The sequence below is a fragment of the Bidens hawaiensis genome, unplaced genomic scaffold (assembly GCF_021521415.1).
Source record: "Bidens hawaiensis isolate Kalapana, Puna unplaced genomic scaffold, B.hawaiensis_p1.1 tig00000416_1, whole genome shotgun sequence".
Classification (NCBI taxonomy): Eukaryota; Viridiplantae; Streptophyta; class Magnoliopsida; order Asterales; family Asteraceae; genus Bidens; species Bidens hawaiensis.
The window spans coordinates 647583-660889 of NW_027491029.1; the positions used below are offsets into that span (position 1 = coordinate 647583).

Below are 13307 nucleotides of genomic sequence, written 5' to 3' on the forward strand. Positions count from 1 at the left end.
CGCGAGCGCGCCATGTTAGTCAGCGCGTGCATTTGTTATGTGCGCCCTGCGCGAGCGCGCCATGTTAGTCAGCGCGTGCATTTGTTATGTGCGCCCTGCGCGAGCGCGCCATGTTAGTCAGCGCGTGCATTTGTTATGTGCGCCCTGCGCGAGCGCACCATGTTAAGAACCAGCGTGAGCATATGTTATATGCGCCATGCGCGAATGTTTTGGCTTTATGTTTTCATGTAACTTAAACGTTATGTTGTCTATGGGTTGACCATCCCGCATGATGCTAAGGCGGGTGCATCCTAGATCGTTTATGCGCGTGCGGAAGGGAACTAACCTCCCCGCATGGCGGGAACATTGAGAGCTAGTTTGTCTGAAGCTCCAAGATGGAATTGACTTCAACATGACTGATCACTATGTTGAAATACCAAGACCACCTGGAGAATCTACAAATGAAACTCAATATCCCCAACTGCGAGAAGGTTACGCACCTACCCGCAGCAAAGAAATGTCCTTCACGCAGAAAGCTATGCGCACAAAGTGATGCGCACGGAACACTTAGTCTATTCTCCAGACATAAGGAGATTACTCCCGCCCAAAAGGAAACAGTAGCGTGTTTCAGAGATTTTCCACTTTTTTTTACTGTACACTGACAAAAGTACCTGAAAAAGCACACTGTAACATGAAAAGTCAACTGTCAGCCACCCTATTCTCACCAACCCCAGACCTGCATGTCCTGTCCAAATCAAATCAAGATCTTTTGTTCACTCCTCCACTTTTAAGTAAACGATAAACAATAATAATTTCCATACTTTATCATCATTACCCCTAGATATGAAAAGATTTCAATCCCCTAAAGCAAGGGATTGTGTTCCCTTGAGTTTGCCTATAAATTTGTAACCTAAATTATCACCCAAAACACACTCCAAAGAACTGCAAACTCGCACTAATCATCTCCCGAGCATCCGTTATTTTCGATTCCGTTCCAGTTACTAGGTAAGCCGAGGTTATAACCTTGAGATCTACTTTCCAACCCTTATATTCTCCTATTTCTTGATCTTAATATATATACTTGTTATTTAATCGTATTCTAGACCTTCGATTCCAAGGCCAACACCAAGAAAACCCGAATCTCGATTAATCCCTTAACAAGAACCACAGGTGAGTCTCACAGCCCCTATTTTCACTATTTTCACTATTTTAAACTGTTTTCGGGGCGAGGGACACGTACCTAAATAATGTTTTATCACGGTATACTTACAAGCTATGCAAGCGATTATGTGTTTAAGTTATGTTTCATGATGAGTAATGCAAACGGTTATCTAAGGTTTTCGATGTATGTGCGCTAGAACTCGAGTAAGTGATCACTTTACCATTGGAACTCTAAGGGTAGGGACTGCTGGTTTGATCCACCCACTCGTAGGGGTCGCACCTCTTTGCATGGACGAGTGCCTAGTATGGTCATGGGGCAGTACTATGGGTTTGAACCCGCTCGTAGGGGTCGCGCCTCTTTGCATGGACGAGCGCCTTGTTTTCCGGCACAACGTCCGCGCGTAACCCGCGGGACGGAATTATTTTTTTTAGCTCGTAGTGGCAGCGCCACTTTGCATGGACGAGCACATGTTCCTGAAACGTTCGCGCGTAACCCGCTGGACGGTATTACTTATTTTAGCTCGTAGTGGCAGCGCCACTTTGCATGGACGAGCACATGTTCCTGAAACGTTCGCGCGTAACCCGCGGGACGGTATTACTTATTTTAGCTCGTAGTGGCAGCGCCACTTTGCATAGACGAGCACAGTTCCCTGAAACGTTCGCGCGTAACCCGCGGAACGATTTTATAAGAATATGTTGATATAACTATGTTTTACCAAGCATGTGTATTAATGATGCTATCAGAATTATGTTTCAGAATGATTTGTATCAAGATTATGATGCAATACGATTTATCAAGTTACTAAGACTTGTGAACTCACTCAGTTTATACTGATTCAAATGTTTTTACGTGTCTTTCAGGAGATAACTAGGTAGCACATGGAGTCACACTTAGAGCACCTCACGCTGAACATCTAAACTAGCTTTTTGGAAGATTTTAGTTCTATCCCTTCGATGCGCGTGGTTGTTCCCGCCGCGCATGGGGATATGGCGTGGAAATCTTCAATAATTTTTATACTTGGATGTTTTTATAATTTTTAAACAATGTAATGTATTTGTATTAAACTTTTCATGCGCAATGAAAATCTTACTTTGAATGTTTGCAATGGCCCGTGCTTAAGTATCAATTCCCACTCGCGCGCGCCCGGCTGTTTCCGCCGCTCAGGGCCGGGTGTGACAGATTGGTACCAGAGCACTGGTTATAGCGAACTAGGAAAAGAAGTTTTAACCTAGACTATAACCGTTGGGGAATCGCATGAAATATTTTTCAAAGAAAATACTTTCAAAAGAAACTATACACACACTTAGGAACACGGGTCACACTGTCTAGTAAATAATGATAACATTATGTGCTCAGAGTACATGCGCTAAGTCTGATATTTTCACTCTTTTAAAGCGAGAATGCCTCCAACTAAAGCCAAAGGAATTACCATGACACCCGAGGAACTCGCGGAAATAATCGCGCAAGCGATCGCAACACATGAGGCCAGCAAGGCCGAATCTAGTCAGGGTCGTCAGAATGAGACCCCAGAACCCGAATCAGGAGCCTTGGACAAAGGATGCTCCTATAAGACATTCATGGCCTGTAAGCCTTGGCCATTCAAGGGTACCGAAGGGGCCATTGGGCTCTACAACTGGATTGACAAGATGGAGACAGTTCTCTCCATCAGCGGATGTAGTGAGAACCAGAAGGTCCTTTACGCGACCTGCATGTTCCAAGAGGCAGCTTCGTCTTGGTGGAAGCTTCAAACGAAAACATTGGGGCGAGAAGTTGCTCTCCACAAGACCTGGGAGGAACTGAAGGAGATGATGATGAGGAAGTTCTGCTCTCGCGCAGAAATCCAGAGTCTACAACAGGAATTCTGGAACCACACCATGGTAGGAACGGATATCGACGCCTACAACAACCGGTTCAACGAACTTTGCCAGTTGGTGCCAGACATGGCAAACACGGAGGAAAAGAAGATCGAGAGGTATATTTTTGGGTTACCTCCTGTTGTTAGGGTTCCGCTCAACGCCGCAGCGCCTCCAACCTTTGATGAGGCGGTAGCGCGGGCCATCACCCTTACAAGGGATACGATCCGTGCAGGTATGTTGACTACGCGCGGAATCGAGCAGCGAACCTCTGATCCCAAAAGGAAATGGAACTCTCACCACCGAGGGTCCGACACCAAGCAGCCACCGTTCAAGAAGCAGGAAAGCGCAAGGGTTTACGCGATTCAGGCCGCGGAGCCACCACGAAAAGGATACAGCGGGCCTCGCCCATGGTGCAACAAATGCAAGTACCACCACGAGGGTGAATGCGCAAGAATCGAATGTGCCAAATGTGGCAGACCAGGGCACAAGACGATGAATTGCCGTGTCAGAGACGCTGGAGCAAGCGACAACTGCTACGCATGCGGGAAGCCAGGGCATTTTAGTCGGGATTGCCCGCAAAAGGGGAACCAAGCTCGCGGGAGAGCTTTTGTGATCGGCGCAGGCGAAGCTAAAGAAGAGCCGAATGTGGTAACCGGTACGTTTTTGCTTAACGGACATTTTGCATCTGTCTTATTTGATACTGGCGCTGACCTAAGTTTTATATCCGCTGAGTTTAAAGACTCCCTAGGCCTAGCAACCAGTAGGCTAGACACGCCTTATACTATAGAACTAGCCAATGGTAGGCAGTTATACGCGAACGAAAGAACTGAACAATGTGTTATAGTCATGGGAGGTCACGGGTTCAATATTAACTTGTTGCCAATAGACTTGGGAAGTTTTGACATTGTGGTAGGTATGGATTGGTTAGTTGAGAACCGCGCGGAAGTTATTTGCCATGAGAAGCAGGTTCGGATCCCACTGTTGAACGGAGAAACCTTGGTAATTCAAGGGGAAAGAAGGGGAGTTGCGACGAAACTGATTTCGTGCCTAAAGGCGCGAAAGTGCCTAAGGAAAGGGTGCTACGCCTTCCTGGCGCATGTCGTAGAGAAGAAAGGAGATGAGCGAAGAATTGAAGACTTACCAGTAGTGCGCGAATTTCCAGAAGTTTTTCCTGAAGATTTGCCCGGATTACCGCCGCCGCGACAAGTCGAGTTCCGTATTGATCTAGTCCCAGGAGCTGCGCCAGTAGCTCGAGCGCCTTATCGACTAGCTCCATCTGAGATGCAAGAGCTATCCAATCAGTTACAGGAACTATTGGATAAGGGTTTCATACGCCCAAGCTTTTCACCTTGGGGAGCTCCAGTACTGTTTGTTAAGAAGAAGGATGGTTCGTTCAGAATGTGTATTGACTACAGGGAGCTGAACAAGCTAACAGTCAAGAATCGGTACCCCTTACCGAGGATTGACGACTTATTTGACCAGTTGCAGGGATCCAGTTATTATTCGAAGATAGATCTACGGTCAGGATACCACCAACTTAGGGTCCATGAGGAAGATGTGCCGAAAACAGCCTTCCGAACTAGATACGGCCATTATGAGTTCTTAGTGATGCCTTTCGGGCTAACTAATGCGCCGGCTGTGTTCATGGATCTGATGAACCGCGTGTGCAAACCATACTTGGACAAGTTTGTGATTGTGTTTATAGATGATATTCTGATTTACTCACGGACCAAGGCCGAGCATGAGCAACACCTGAGATTGATTTTGGAATTGTTGAGGAAAGAAAAGTTGTATGCGAAGTTTTCCAAGTGCGAGTTTTGGCTTAGAGAAGTTCACTTTCTCGGTCACGTTGTAAACGAGAAAGGAATTCACGTTGATCCTTCCAAAGTCAAGGCCATCGAAAACTGGGAAGCGCCAAAAACCACAACTGAGGTGAGGCAATTCCTAGGACTAGCTGGCTACTATCGACGCTTCATTGAGAACTTCTCCAAAATAGCTCTACCTCTGACCGCGCTAACTCAGAAAGACAAGAAGTTTGTTTGGGGCGAAAATCAGGAAACAGCATTTCAAATGTTGAAACAGAAGTTATGTAGTGCGCCAATTTTGTCTTTGCCCGAGGGGATGGATGACATTGTTGTTTACTGCGACGCTTCACATCAGGGACTTGGATGTGTCCTTATGCAACGAGACAAAGTCATAGCGTATGCCTCACGCCAACTCAAGACCAATGAAAAGAACTACACAACGCATGATTTAGAACTTGGAGCGGTTGTCTTCGCGCTAAAGATTTGGCGCCATTACCTCTATGGTGCAAAGTGTATAATCTTTACGGATCACAAGAGCCTTCAGCATATATTTGATCAAAAGGATTTAAACATGAGGCAACGAAGATGGGTGGAGTTGTTGAACGATTATGATTGTGAGATTAAGTACCACCCTGGAAAGGCGAATGTGGTAGCAGACGCGCTAAGTAGGAAGGAGCGAATAAAAACGCTACGAGTCAAGGCTCTAAGGTTGACCATTCACGCAGATCTCTCTACCCGCATCCGAGACGCTCAGCAAGAAGCCTTGAAACCAGAGTTTGTTAAAAACGAATGCCTTGTGGGTATGGTTAAAAATTTGGAACTTAAAGAGAACGGCAATCTATATTTCGCTAACCGCATATGGGTCCCTCTCAAGGGAGGATTGCGCGAGCAGGTATTGAACGAAGCTCACAAGACGCGGTATTCCGTACATCCTGGCGCAGACAAGATGTACCAAGATGTTAAAACGCTGTATTGGTGGCCCAATCTTAAAGGCGCCATCGCGACGTATGTCAGTAAGTGCCTGACGTGTTCGAAGGTAAAGGCTGAATACCAGAAACCATCAGGGTTGCTTCAACAGCCAGAAATTCCCATGTGGAAGTGGGAACAAATCTTTATGGACTTCATCACCAAACTGCCAAGGACACCTGGGGGTTATGACACAATATGGGTTATTGTGGATCGGCTAACTAAGTCAGCGCACTTCCTGCCGATCAAGGAAACCGATAAGATGGAAAAGTTAGCCCGACTGTATATTCGAGAAGTAGTTTCAAAACATGGAGTCCCAGTGTCCATCATTTCTGATAGAGATAGTCGGTTCACATCAAGGTTTTGGAGATCGTTACAAGGGGCTTTAGGTACTCGTCTTGACATGAGTACGGCATATCATCCTCAAACGGATGGGCAAAGCGAGCGAACAATCCAGACATTGGAAGATATGCTACGCGCGTGCGCAATCGATTTCGAAGGAAGCTGGGATACTCATCTCCCATTGGTTGAATTTTCTTACAACAACAGTTATCATACAAGCATTAAGGCTGCGCCGTTCGAAGCTTTGTATGGGCGCAAGTGTAGATCCCCACTGTGCTGGGCTGAAGTAGGTGACAAGCAAATGACTGGTCCAGAGTTGATCCAAGAAACAACAGACAAGATTTTTCAGATAAGGGATCGCCTTAAGACAGCGCGCGACAGACAGAAGAGCTACGCAGATGTGCGAAGGAAACCATTGGAGTTTCAAGTAGGGGATAAAGTACTTTTGAAAGTCTCTCCATGGAAAGGAGTCCCCCGTTTCGGCAAGCGAGGAAAGTTGAATCCGCGCTTCATTGGACCATTCGAGATCCTGGAAAGGATCGGTCCGGTTGCTTATAAACTCCGTTTACCCGCCGAACTCAGTGGAGTTCATGATACGTTTCATGTGTCCAACCTCAAAAAGTGCTTATCTGACGAAACGTTGATTTTGCCGATGGAAGAGATTCACATCGACAAACAGCTGCACTTCATAGAAGAACCTATAGCAGTAACCGATTGGAAAGAACAAAAGTTACGCAGGAGCAAAATCAAGTTAGTAAAGGTTCAATGGAACTCGAGGCGTGGGCCTGAATTCACTTGGGAAAGAGAAGACCAAATGCGCAAGAAATACCCACACCTCTTTCAGAACATGGCTTCTGCCAGCAACGTCTCTTAAATTTCGGGACGAAATTCGTTTAACGAGGGGAGAATGTGACACCCGGTAAATTCCCAATCCCTTAAACTAAGTAATCAACCTAATAATTAGGTGATTGTAAATATTAAGCGCGCCATGTTAGTCAGCGCGTGCATTTGTTATGTGCGCCCTGCGCGAGCGCGCCATGTTAGTCAGCGCGTGCATTTGTTATGTGCGCCCTGCGCGAGCGCGCCATGTTAGTCAGCGCGTGCATTTGTTATGTGCGCCCTGCGCGAGCGCGCCATGTTAGTCAGCGCGTGCATTTGTTATGTGCGCCCTGCGCGAGCGCGCCATGTTAGTCAGCGCGTGCATTTGTTATGTGCGCCCTGCGCGAGCGCACCATGTTAAGAACCAGCGTGAGCATATGTTATATGCGCCATGCGCGAATGTTTTGGCTTTATGTTTTCATGTAACTTAAACGTTATGTTGTCTATGGGTTGACCATCCCGCATGATGCTAAGGCGGGTGCATCCTAGATCGTTTATGCGCGTGCGGAAGGGAACTAACCTCCCCGCATGGCGGGAACATTGAGAGCTAGTTTGTCTGAAGCTCCAAGATGGAATTGACTTCAACATGACTGATCACTGTGTTGAAATACCAAGACCACCTGGAGAATCTACAAATGAAACTCAATATCCCCAACTGCGAGAAGGTTACGCACCTACCCGCAGCAAAGAAATGTCCTTCACGCAGAAAGCTATGCGCACAAAGTGATGCGCACGGAACACTTAGTCTATTCTCCAGACATAAGGAGATTACTCCCGCCCAAAAGGAAACAGTAGCGTGTTTAAGAGATTTTCCACTTTTTTTTACAGTACACTGACAAAAGTACCTGAAAAAGCACACTGTAACATGAAAAGTCAACTGTCAGCCACCCTATTCTCACCAACCCCAGACCTGCATGTCCTGTCCAAATCAAATCAAGATCTTTTGTTCACTCCTCCACTTTTAAGTAAACGATAAACAATAATAATTTCCATACTTTATCATCATTACCCCTAGATATGAAAAGATTTCAATCCCCTAAAGCAAGGGATTGTGTTCCCTTGAGTTTGCCTATAAATTTGTAACCTAAATTATCACCCAAAACACACTCCAAAGAACTGCAAACTCGCACTAATCATCTCCCGAGCATCCGTTATTTTCGATTCCGTTCCAGTTACTAGGTAAGCCGAGGTTATAACCTTGAGATCTACTTTCCAACCCTTATATTCTCCTATTTCTTGATCTTAATATATATACTTGTTATTTAATCGTATTCTAGACCTTCGATTCCAAGGCCAACACCAAGAAAACCCGAATCTCGATTAATCCCTTAACAAGAACCACAGGTGAGTCTCACAGCCCCTATTTTCACTATTTTCACTATTTTAAACTGTTTTCGGGGCGAGGGACACGTACCTAAATAATGTTTTATCACGGTATACTTACAAGCTATGCAAGCGATTATGTGTTTAAGTTATGTTTCATGATGAGTAATGCAAACGGTTATCTAAGGTTTTCGATGTATGTGCGCTAGAACTCGAGTAAGTGATCACTTTACCATTGGAACTCTAAGGGTAGGGACTGCTGGTTTGATCCACCCACTCGTAGGGGTCGCACCTCTTTGCATGGACGAGTGCCTAGTATGGTCATGGGGCAGTACTATGGGTTTGAACCCGCTCGTAGGGGTCGCGCCTCTTTGCATGGACGAGCGCCTTGTTTTCCGGCACAACGTCCGCGCGTAACCCGCGGGACGGAATTATTATTTTAGCTCGTAGTGGCAGCGCCACTTTGCATGGACGAGCACATGTTCCTGAAACGTTCGCGCGTAACCCGCGGGACGGTATTACTTATTTTAGCTCGTAGTGGCAGCGCCACTTTGCATGGACGAGCACATGTTCCTGAAACGTTCGCGCGTAACCCGCGGGACGGTATTACTTATTTTAGCTCGTAGTGGCAGCGCCACTTTGCATAGACGAGCACAGTTCCCTGAAACGTTCGCGCGTAACCCGCGGAACGATTTTATAAGAATATGTTGATATAACTATGTTTTACCAAGCATGTGTATTAATGATGCTATCAGAATTATGTTTCAGAATGATTTGTATCAAGATTATGATGCAATACGATTTATCAAGTTACTAAGACTTGTGAACTCACTCAGTTTATACTGATTCAAATGTTTTTACGTGTCTTTCAGGAGATAACTAGGTAGCGCATGGAGTCACACTTAGAGCACCTCACGCTGAACATCTAAACTAGCTTTTTGGAAGATTTTAGTTCTATCCCTTCGATGCGCGTGGTTGTTCCCGCCGCGCATGGGGATATGGCGTGGAAATCTTCAATAATTTTTATACTTGGATGTTTTTATAATTTTTAAACAATGTAATGTATTTGTATTAAACTTTTCATGCGCAATGAAAATCTTACTTTGAATGTTTGCAATGGCCCGTGCTTAAGTATCAATTCCCACTCGCGCGCGCCCGGCTGTTTCCGCCGCTCAGGGCCGGGTGTGACATACTTAAACTTGCTAGATCTCTTCCTTAGCTTCCAAGAAACAATAAGAACCTTCTGGAACTTCTTCTCCTTCACTTACAAATCATCATCTACATGAAAACAAATCAAAACACCAAGTGGAGTAATCATGTAACCAATGATGAACAAAACGAGCATAAACTTCGCATGAAAAGATAGAAAGAATTAAGTTTAACATGCAAGATACCAAAAGATTAAAAACACGAAAAATATAAAAACTACTTGACTCAAAACCTAATTTAATATAAGATAAAAAAAACACGAACTAAACTGAACTCAAAACATTAAAGAAACAAAACTTAACACGGGATTCGAGATATATAAATAGATGTTATCATTACACAACAAAAATTAATCAAGCCTTAGAAGGTATCATATGGAAGAACAACTTTGTATTAGTTATAACCAAATGATTACAATATATTGCTCCTCTCGTCAAACTTAGCTCACCATTCATTGAGTTTCAGTACAGAGGTACTCTGATTTGGTGAATGCATGATGTAAAAAGTGTTGATGAGGAAGAGACTATTTTCTTCATTTTATACAAGTGTGAACCTACTGATGAGCTAGTGAAAGTGACATCTAACCAAATCTGTTACAAACTAATGATAAACTAATTCAAACAACTGTCTGTAAAAAGTATCCTATGAGAACTACTGATCTGTGATAAACAACTGGTATTTGAACCATCAGTTGTTTGTCTTCACTCCTTTGAATATTCAATATTTTGTTAATCAGTTGCTTGGTCTTCAGTTCTTTTTTATCAACAGTGTAATTGGTCAGATGTTTGGGATCAAGAGTTTTGATAAAAACTCTTAATGGAGAACAACTGATATTTGAGCCATTAGTTGTTTGGTTTTTGGCCGTCAGTTCTTTGCAAGGTCCAACAATACCAACATAGGTTTAATGATGATGCTAAAACTTTTTATTATTTTTTTAGCTTTATTATATTATCTTGATAGTATCCTTTTGGCTGAATCTTTGATAAACTTTACAAACTCAGCACCCAGACTATCATCTTTTTCCATCTGCAATGGAAGGTCTATAAGCTCCTTCAGCACATCCTCTTCCAACATGGGTACATCTTGCAGATCTATGATTTTTGATATACGAGTATCAAATCCTAGAGTTACAAATGAGTTATGTTTTAGTTTACTGCATTTGATGACCCATGAATTGCTTTGTTATTTAATTGGTAGGGAAGTAGATGTTATTAAAGAGTCTAAAGGAGAAAAATACCGAACATCAAAATCAAATCCCATCTTGGAATCCCTATGAATGTACTTGGTGGCTTGAAGTTTTTCGCCGGTCAAACTTCTTCCTTAGGTTTGCAGGGCCAACTTCCCTGCCTTGATCCTTTCTTCATTTGCTGTAGAGATCAGAGCAGTACTTTGAGTTTTTCTTTGCGTATTTGGGATTTTATTTTTAGATAAAGCTTTTGGTTAATGAGATTTTCTTGGATTTTTCTTTCTTGCCTGCACAAGATCCCTATATGCAACCCTGAGCTTATCAATACCCCATTTGACAGTTTATCTTCTTGAGTCAAAATTAGTCTAAGCTAATTACAACTTCATCTTGAGGATCTGCCTTTCTCTTTCCTCATTCATTCTTTATTTTACAACCTCCTAATCAGGTTCAAGGTGATCCAGATTAGGGGTTTTTTTTTTCAATTACTATGTATCCTTCTACATTCTACTAGAAGTTCTTAATAGGTCCAAAGTATGTATTTGGCATGCTCTCAAGCCATCCGAGAGCAACCTTCTTTGTTTTCATCAGTAGATGTTTGTCAGCTAATGGTCGTTAGAAACAACCAAGCTTGTTGTTCTAAATCCCTTGTCTTCAAAAGCTCTTGTTGATATATCCTGCCAGCTTCTTCATCAGACATCATCCTTGCAGCCTCTACCAATGTTTTTGCAGCCTCTTGCTCTTGATGAGAGATGGGGTCTTCAAAAATTTTTGGTTTAAACTTCTTGACAGGAGGAGAAGGTGGCGAGTCATCTCCTTTGGGCAGGATCAACTTTCTTCCTTTGAAACTACTTTCAGAAGCCTTTTGTGTAGGCTTTGACTTCAAAGTGTCAGTAACCTTTGGAATAGTTGTTGGTTCTTGTGGAACCTTGGATGCATCAGAAGTCTATGAAACTACTGTTGGTTCTTATGGAACACCAATAGTTAGTGTAGCATCAGCAGCTTGTGAAACTGCTGGTCTTGTATCAGCTGTTGTTGAAACAACTGTTTGTTCATCAGTAGTTTTGAGAACTAGCGGTATTTATTTAGATTCATCAGTTGTTTGTGTAACAACTGGTCTTTGTTTCCCTTTGCTTATTTTCCACCTCTTTGAGATATGAACTTTATTCTTTTGGATTTAAATGAACTGGTTTCATCATGTTTTTCTCTGAGTTTCCTAACCAAAGCCTTGTCCATTGCCTTTCTTTCTCATTTTAGCATCTTCTTTAATTGAGCAACTTTGTCTGCTGATTCATCTGGTTTCTTATTTGCTGCTTTTTGAGAAGCTTCAAGAATACTCTCCCCCTTTTTGTCATCAACTTTCTCTTTAAACCATGACGCGGGAAGAGCAATTATTGTAAGTTCTGCCAGTTGATTCCTTTGGTCAACCATTTGTTTCCTTAATTCATTTGTAAGAGTAGTCAAAGAATTTCTTACCATTGGCATGTCTATGTTGACCTTGGTTTGAAGGATTTAGAATTTATTTTTGAGAAAGGATTTTAGCTCGGCATACTCTGTTGAAGTTGTGGATGTACCTTATGGTATGCTAGATATTTGAGTGGTTGGTGGCTTCAAAGTGACTAATTGGCGAATGCAATTTTGAATTCACTCCGGATGGAGGCCAACAATTGGGTGTGATCTGGGATTTTTGGGCTTGAGTTTGATTCGTTTCAGTGATGAGCTGCTTGAGCTGCAAGACCTCAGAACTCAAACTTTTTACTTGAGACATCAATTCCTCTAGAATTTTTGCATCAACTAACTTAATAGTTTCATCGACAAACCTGATATCCATAGTTTTACCTACATTAGCAATTTAATCTGAAACAAATTCAGAATTCACATATTGAAGTTGTTTAGATGCCCCTTTGTCTTGCTACCGGTGACTTCTAATTGGAGTTGATGTAATAAATCATCAGTTATTTCCAGGATAGGAATCTTATTGCCTAAACTACTGTCCAGCTGTGAACAATTACTTCAACAGTTGTAGTAGTTTCTCCTAATACCATATCCCAATCAATTGTAGTGATAAAGACATTTTCCACCTCTTGGTTAGTATTGCCAGTCTCATCATTAGCAGTTTGATAAGTGGTTATTTTTTCAGGTGATGAGGTGAAGTAATGACTGCTTTCAATGATGTGAGACTTTTTGAGAAATACTAGAGCTATTTCTTCGGTGGTACTGATATGATGGTCTGGTGGAGGTGAAAGAGAAACTGCTTTGGGAGAGGGGGGCTTGGTGCTTATTAGTCCTTCAACTCTTTCTTGTGGTTCCCATGTACTTACAACAATTTCCTTTTGTGAGGAGGGATGAGGAGTTGGCTTAGGTGGATGTGTGATATGTTGTGAGGAAGTAACATCAGTTTATTGTATTTGTGGTCTTTGTGTTACCACAGGTTCTTCATGCACCTCAACATCCAGAACTACCTTTTTGGGTTCTCTTTGGATTTTGTATATTTCCCAGATGTTTAAAATCTTTTGTGCTAGGTGTGGGTTTCAAGGTGCTAGGTTGAGCACTTTGATCAACTAGAGCGATGGGCTCTTTTTATGTAACTGCTGTTGGAGAAA

The 13307-nt window shown here is 43.0% G+C and overlaps 1 pseudogene across 1 annotated transcript in view; it reads right to left on the reverse strand.

Annotated features, from left to right (window-relative positions):
• Positions 1 to 12189, reverse strand: part of LOC143624885 (PH, RCC1 and FYVE domains-containing protein 1-like) — a 46728-nt pseudogene extending 34539 nt beyond the window's left edge. The window contains exons 1-2 of the transcript XR_013152192.1: positions 11983 to 12189; positions 11331 to 11650 (exon numbers count right to left, since the gene is read on the reverse strand). The product of XR_013152192.1 is annotated as a PH, RCC1 and FYVE domains-containing protein 1-like (transcript). The remainder of the gene's footprint in view (positions 1 to 11330; positions 11651 to 11982) is intronic.
• Between the last annotated feature and the right edge of the window lie 1118 nt (positions 12190 to 13307).